This window comes from Sorex fumeus, unplaced genomic scaffold, assembly GCF_029834395.1.
Source record: "Sorex fumeus unplaced genomic scaffold, SorFum_2.1 ptg000218l, whole genome shotgun sequence".
Classification (NCBI taxonomy): domain Eukaryota; kingdom Metazoa; phylum Chordata; class Mammalia; order Eulipotyphla; family Soricidae; genus Sorex; species Sorex fumeus.
In genome coordinates, this window is record NW_026606275.1 from 1,744,063 (window position 1) to 1,752,016 (window position 7,954).

Below are 7,954 nucleotides of genomic sequence, written 5' to 3' on the forward strand. Positions count from 1 at the left end.
AAGCTGGGGTTTCTTAACAGGTGGCAAGAGAACGAGGGGGGCCCCCACGTGCAGAAGAGCCAGTCTCCCAGCGGGCGGGTTGTGGGTGGGGGCCGCCTCCTGTGGGCAGCCCAGGCGGCCACGGCCTCCCTCCCGTCAGGAAAACAAAAAGAAAGACGAAGTTCCGAGGAGACTCAAGTGGGTGGGTGTGGGGTCAAGCTAGGCCCCTCCTGCCCGGTGCGGGCGTTCCCCCCCCACACCCACACTAGGGCCTGTGGGGGGGGGACTTGCCGGAAGTAGGGGTCCCGGCCTCTGTGCTTCTCCCACACCTCATAGCCCCTAAAGGCCCCTGGGGAGGCCCCAGCCGGCGGCTCACACTGGCAAGCTCCAGCACACAGTGCTCCCGGGAGTTCTGAGTTTCGCTTTCTTCCTGTGTGCTGCTGGTGTGGGCAGGAGGGCCTGTGCCCTCCCCACCCAGCCCCCTGGCTGGCCGCGCATCCCACAGGGGCACCCCGATGGAGGAGGCGGCAGTGTGCCCCCGCACCCCACCCCGGGCGCCAGGGAGGCCCGCGGCAGGAACACTAGGCAGGCTGGGCGCGTCACTCCCAGCCCAGACCCTGAGAGTCAGCCAGTGCTGTGGCTCCCAACGTCCCTGGGTCCCTGGCGGGGGGGGGGGGGGGGGGGGGGGGGGGGGCTACAGCCGGGGCTTCTGACCTGGTGCCGGTGGGGGGAGGGAGGGAGCGTCCAGAGCTCAGGGAACACAGAGTGCGAGGAACAAAGGGCCCATCCTCCACTGGGACCCGGGAGCCCCCAGGCCTGACCCTGAGGTACAGCCCACCCAGGACCCCTCCTGAGACCCCCGGGACGGGGGGCGGGGTGGGGGCTGTCCAAACAGACCCCTGGGAGCCGAGCCTGGGAGCTTTGCCCTGGGTGCTGCCCCAGCCATCTCACCACCCAGGAATTCCACAGCCGAACTCCCCCAGCTGGGCGAGAGCCCCCCAGGGTCTGTGCCCGGGGCCTCCCCACTGAGCCCTCCTCCACCCACACACACGCAGAGGAGAAGCAGGCCCGGCGGGCACTGGGCAGGGTGGGCAGCACGGTGGATCCCCTGGCTTTGGCTGGGCTGTGGGTGTCGTAAACCACAAAGTCACTCGGATGGGGGCCGGAGGGACTCGCCCCAGAGGGACGCCTGAGCCTCGGCCCACAGCCCAGATGGGAAAGGAGCCAAGGCGAACCCCTCCCCCGCCACGCGGAGCCCCACTCTCCTGCGGGGGGAGGCCGGACGCTGGCTCCAGTGGCCTGGGGGCCTGCAGGTTAGAATTCCGGCCTTGCCAGGCCTTGCGGTGCTGGAGCGAAAAGCCGAAAAGCCGCCCGTGTTCCCCTTAAGCGAGCAGTGGGGGAGATGCAGCTCCCCTCCCAGGATGATCAAGACATGGGGGGGCAGGGCTCGTGCCTGAAACCCCGAGTGGAGGGGCGCCCTGCTGGGGGCCAGGGTGAGGGTCCGGCGGGAGGGATGGGCTGGGTCCAGTGGGCCCTGCATGCCCGCGGCCTAGTTTGCCAGGGGCTGGTGGTGGCAAGTCCGGCACCTTCCATTCAGCCCCGCGCCCTGCCCCTCGGCCCGCAGCCACCCCCTCCTCACTCCTCACTCGGCCGCGCGAGAACCGACGTCGGGAAGCGGAGTGAGTCCACTAAACTTCCAGCAAACTCTTTCCAGAATCCGCCCCACGGAGAGAGAGCTTGCCCGCCCCCACCGGCCACCCGGGCTCCCTCCCCCGTGCCCGAGCCCCCCCCCAGCCCCCCGGCCAGGAGGGGACGGAAGGAGACAGGTGCACGCGAACCCCACCCCGCGGGCGGCCCTAGGGGTTCGGGCCGGCCGCGGGCGGCGCAGCGGCGAATCTCCCTCCGGGCGCACCCCCGCCCGCGCCCTCCCTCTCCCGAGTGACTCATCCTCCCGGGCTGCCGCTGGGGGGTGAGGGGAGGCTGGGGCGCAAACCACAAGTGACCCCCGGGGCCACCTGTGGAGCGTGCGGCCGGCCCGGGCGGCGCGCGCCCCCCCCCCCCCCCAACGCGCCCCGCGCCCCGCGCGCTCGGCTCCGCGGGCCCCGGGACGGGACGCGCCGGGGGCCCCGCCGGGCGCCTCCCCGCGCCGCTCCCGCCGCGGCCCCGGGGCTTCCTCCCACTTCGCGGCGCCCTCCCCGCCCACCCCCGCCCCGGCAAACCCCCGTACCTGCCAGTCCCCCACTTTGGCAAGCATGGACATCGCGGCTGGGCGCTCCGGGCGACAGTCCCCGCCGGGCATGCGCTGGAGGGCTCGGCCGGCCCCGCTGCCTGGGATCGCTTAGGCAAATCCTCCTTTTTTACCTGCTCACCCACATCTCACCTGGTCATAAAGAGCTGGGTTGCTACCTGCCGACGCATGCGCGCTGGCCCAGGAATTCGCTCCGCCAGCCTCGTCCCAGCGCGCCGCGAGCCGACCTGGGAAGTGATGGATTTATAGCCGCGCAATCTCGCCATCGGCCCCAGCGTCTCCCAACAGCCCCAACCCGCTTTCCCGGTCAGCGCCCGGCCGGCCGGCGGGGACGGCGGACCCCCAGCGGCTGCGCGCGCCCCAGCGCGGCGCTGTCCCCGGAGCCGGCCCGGCACCGGGGGTCCCGCGCCCTCGCCCGCCCGGCGGCCCGGGGCCGGGCCCGGGCTGGTGCCGCGCGCCGGGAGGCCGGGACCCCCGGACCCGCGGATCCCCGCGCCCCCGTCCACCCACGCCGCCCCCCCCCAGGTCTCCAACTCCCGCTGCTGCCTCCTCTCTCCCCAGCCAAGCCCCCCACGACCCCTCCCCACCCCCCAGCGCTCCCTCTTTTCCTCGAGAAGGTCTCTAAAGGTGGGGTTCGAGGGGGGAGGGGTGGTGGCCCTTCTGGGATGGGCCCCGGGGCTTGGGGCTGGGGTTTGAGTTCCCAAGACAGATAAAATCGCTCGGGTGATTTCACGGCGGCTTCTAATTAGAAGGAGCTTAAAAGAAGCCACAGGCTTTGGGGCCGCCTGGCTCGGCTCGCGGAGCCACACCTGGCGGGGAGGGACCCCGCGACCATGCGGGCCTGGCTCTGCGTGGTCCGCGCCGGGAACCAAAAAACCGGTTTCCCATCCGTCAACTGTGACTCGGCAGGGAATGTGTGCGAAAGGTCAGCGCCCGTGGCTGAAGCCCAGTCCCCACACCAGGCGCCCCTGGACGCAGCCCCCGGGCAGGTGGGCCCCGCCCTAGCCCCTGGCTCCGCAGGCGGCCGCGGGGTCTGCTGGGGATTCCTGCCCGCTGGCCCTCGCCGCGGTGGCGGTGGCGAGTGGTGCCCACACCTCGCGAGGCTTGGCCCAGGGCCGCGGGGCTCCCGCCAGGAGAGTGCTCGTGGCACAGGACCCGCGCGGGGGACTAGGGACCCTCCGCCTGGACGGCCAGGCCGAGCAGGGCAGGGCAAGGCAGGGCGCGCGCCCGTCAAGCGGGCAGCCCAGCGGCGGGTGGACGGCCGCGGCCCAGGCCCGGGGCTGGGGGAGGCGCCCCAGGGGTCTGCTGGACGGTGGGGTGGGGGCGGGGCGGGGCAGGGTCCAGGAATGCAGGAGCGGCCCGCGCGGGTCGGATTTGGAGTCCATCCTGCGCCCGCGCCCGGGGTCCGGACAGACGTCGGGGCTCCCGCCCTCCCTGGTCCCGCAGTGACCCGTCCCGCCCCTCCGTGGACTAGCTCGGGGCCTGGTCCCGCCCCTCCGTGGACTCGGTCACACACTGGGCGGCGGAAGACGTGGCCAGGAGGTGCCGCGGCCCGCAGAGGCCGCCCCCTCCCCGCAGCGCCGGGGCCGGTTCCGCCCAGCCCGCAGCTGCCTCCCACTGCGGGCGTCACTGCGGCCCGTCCTCCCCCGGGGCCTCAGCCCTCATCCTCCCGTCGGGGCCTGCCCCTGTGAGACCCTCCCAAAGCCTCCACCGCCTGCAGCCCGGCCGACGCCACGCCCTGAGACCCCCGACCCCCAGCTCTGGCGTCCGAAAAAGCATTTTTGACCCCCTGGGCGGGGACTCGCGGGGGGCGGGGCCTGCGCTCCCAGACCCCCGCTGGCCGCGACCTGCACCCCTTACCTGCTCCCAGGGGACCGGTTCTGACTGCAGGCGCTGGGGGTGGGGAGCCCGAGGAACCATTCCTAGCTTGTGACTCACCCCAGACAGCAGTGAAACCCTCTCCTCTTCCTGCGGGAGCGTCTTCGCCAAGATCTGGGGGGTGCCCTGGCCCTCATCTCTCGGTGTGGAGCCCCCACTCGGTTCCCCCAGGGCCAAGGAGCAGAACAGCCTGCGAGGGCTCTGCCCACACTCCCCAGGCTGGGCAAGGGCCGGGGCCAGTCTCTTGGCACTGCCGCCTGCACTGGGCCTGGCCCGCCGGCCCCCTCACCTCAGGCAGCCCGGGTTCTGGGATGTGACCCTACAGGGGAGGGAGGAGCAGGGCAGGCTGGAGGGGGCACGGCCAGGACCCTGAGGACCCTAGAAGGGTCTAGAAGGGCCTAGAAGGGCCCTCCCCAGCCCAGCCCTGCATTTTAAAGGAAGTATGGTGACCGGTGACCAGGCAAGGGGGCTGCTGTGCAGCCCGCACTGACCTGTGCTGGCTGACACTATGTCCTGGGCTCACTTTTAACTGGGAGGTGTGTGGGTGCACATGTATGTGCATGTGCATGTGTGTGCGTATGTGCTTGTGCATGTGTGAGTGTGTGTGTGCATGTGTGAGTGTGTGTGTGCATGTGTATGTGCGTGTGCGAGCATGTGTGTGCATGTGTGTGCGTGTGTGACCATGTGTGTGAGCATGCGTGTGCATGTGTGTGTGTGTGCATGTGTGTATGCATGTGCGTGTGCTTTGGCACGCCCCGCGGGGCCCAGAGGCAGCGCTGGAGGCAGGGCCTCCGCGCCATCCGCTGCCCGAGCAGGTGACCTGCTGCCAGTGTGCACTGTGCCAGGACCCGCAGTCACTGGTGCGGAACTGGGATCCCGCGAGTTGGCGCTTCTGTTTACAAAGCAATCCTGCCATCAAAAGAGGCACCGAATCACCACTTATCACAGCCTGTCACAGAGTAATCTGCCCAGAGGGAAATCCGAGAGTACAGCCGACCGGGAGAGTGGGGCGGGGAGGCCGGGCGGAGAGGAGGGCCAGGCGGGCCACACACCCCCACCTCAGGGGCCAGGCCAGGGATGGGGCACCCGAGGCTCTCCGGACTCCCTGGCCTGTAGCCCCCAGACCCCCGTCCTAGGACCACTCCGTCCCCAGGGTGTGCTAAGAGGGAAAGGTGTCACTGGAAACTTGCCCCCCCACCCCCAAGGGTGGTCCTCAGGAATGCCGAACAGCCGTAATGCCCCAGAAGGGGCTGGGCTGTACTCACTGACCGCAGGGCTGTGGGGCTCTGGGCTTGGGGTCCAGTGGGGCCCCTCTGGTACAGAGACTGCTGCGGTTCCGTCAGCAGTGCCCTGAGTTGCTGGCCACCAGCCAACACCCCCAGCGCCCTGTTTGGGAGCCTGAGGTAAGGGGCCAGGCTGTGCGGATTACCCCAGGGGACTCCCAGGAGAGGCCCCCCAGCCCCTCACAGCGGGGGTGGGGGTGGGGGGCGCTATTGGGCTGCACCTGCTCCCCCCCAACGATGCCCACAGGGTCCTGCTGAGGCCCTCTGCGGAGTGCTGCTCCTTTAAGGGACACCAGGTCCCTGTGGGTCCCTGGAGCAGAGCCTGCCCTTCCCTGGCCATGTAGGTGCGCCGGCCTCGGCCTCTGGAGGTGAGGTTTGGAGAGGCCAAGCCCTGGAGACCCGCCGCGCCCCAGCCCACACCCTCGCAGACGTAGGGGGCTCACCCCGCCCCGCAGAGCGCCCCAAGAATCCAGTTCCTGCGCTTCCCTCCCCCCTGCGGCTGGGTGGAGTTTGGACCCAACATCCCGCTCCGGGCCCTGCCCTGGGCTCCGTCCTGCCAGCCTGACCAGGGCGCACTCTCGCACTCCGCGCCCTGGGAGCTGCGGGGGTGTGTTTGGGGGGATCCCGGGTCCAACCCGGGATCATCAGACTGTTGGCTGCCCGGCTCCCCCACCCCTCCCCTGAGCTGGATTCTGCAGGGGTGCAGGAGCTGGGGGAGGGGGAGGCAGGGCGGGGCGGGCCTGCCCGCTGGGGGTGGGGGGGGTCGCTGGGGGCCAGTGGCCGCGGGGCCTGTTCCGGGCGCTCGAACCGGCGGGGCGAGAGGGGGACGCTGAGCCGCGCCTTAGGCCGGGCCACCTGGAGGAGGTTCAGTGAGCCTGGCGCGGGGCAGGCAGGCCGGAGGCTGGGGGTGGCCGGGGGCTGGGGGGTGGCGGGGGGGGGGGGGAGCGGGGGGGGGGGCTGGGGCCCGCGGGTCGTGGCGTCAGCCCCTGCCGGGCGGGGAGGGGGCGCGGCGCGCTGGCGCCAACCCCGGCGGGCCAAGCGGGGGGCCGGGGGCTCCTTCCCATTCAGGCTTTGCAGCGGCTGGAGACGTCGAGTCTCTGCGCCCAGCGGGTCTCGGACCGCGCTGCGCCCAGGTGCCCACGGCCCCGTCCCGGATGCGCCCCGGTGCCCACGGCCCCATCCCTCGCTTCCGGCCGCCCCGTCGGGTCGGGCTCGGTTCCGCGCTGTTTCCTCGCAGCATCTGCGCTCGGGCCGGGTGGGCGCGGCCCCTCTCGGCCTCCTCTGTACGCGCAGGCCGCCCCCCCCACCCACCCACCAACGCGCCCAGCCCAAGCCCGCCGCGACCTGCCCTGGAGGGCCGCAACCCCGGGCGTCCTGTCTCCAGACATCTCTGAGTGAGCGGGTTCCCTGCGTAAGGAGGGCTGAGGTGATTCAAAAGCCCCCAACCAGAGGCCAGCGCCAGGCCCGACTCTAGCCAAGGCCCAGGAGCCTAGACCTTTGAGGGGAGGAAGTTGTTAACTGTGGGGTTCCCCACCCCCCAAATAAATCCATTCCTAACCATGGCTCTTGGAAAGTTGGGGAGTGACCTGCCCGGATGGGGTGTTGGGGGCTTGGGGTGGGAGGGGGTGGGGGGTGATTGAGAACTGACAGCCCCTGCCCACAGTGCCCTTCTGAGTCGCCCCCATCCCTCTGTGAATCTCCCTGGCAGAGGACACGAAGTTAACCGTGTCTTCCGGTGAAGCACTCCACTTCCGACTCAGAAGCGCTGGTTTGCATCCTCCCCCGGAAACCCTGAGACCAGCTGCTCCCTGGGACAGAGACTCGCTGGCTGGGCAGCATCTGCCCGCCTTTGATTTCCAGTCACTTAACTTTTTTTTAAATTTAAAACTACGGCTTGGATGAACCTTTCAAGGATGGTGAACGACAGCGGACGAAAAAGCCGACCTGCTTCAATGCGTGTTTCCAGCTTTCGCTGTGGACACGCTCGACCTCGGTCATTGCATGAAAATTCAGGGTAAGCGACTGTGTCATGGACACTCCGTATTCCACAGAACCGACCGGATATTAGGGTGCAAACCTCGCCTGGGGGGCTGGACATGGGGAGGGGGTGGAGGGAAGGTGCCGGCCTTGGACGCAGCCCCTGGGTCCGATCCCCAGCACCACGCCTGCTCCCCCAAGCCCGGCCAGGGTGACCCGGATCCCTGGCCCCAGCCAGGTGTGCCCTCCCAGAGGGGCCCCACTAAGGATGATCCTCAGCCGCCCGAGGGGGGCGCCATGCCACGACCTTCAGAGGATGGCATCGCCTCGCCAGCCCCTCCAGGGAAGCTCAGAGCACTTTTACCGAGTCCTCACCCTGACACTGTCCATCCCTGCAGGACACAGGTGCGTGGATGCTGAGCTCAGCCGACATGCGTGTGCTTGGTCCTGGACAGGTGTGTGTTCCAGTCTCAGAACTGTGTGTTGGTCCTGTAGAGATGTGTGTTCTGGTGTCAGGGCAGGTGTGTATGTGTGTGTGTGTGTGTGTTGGTCCTGTTCAGGTGTGTGTCCAGTCTCAGGACGGGTGTGT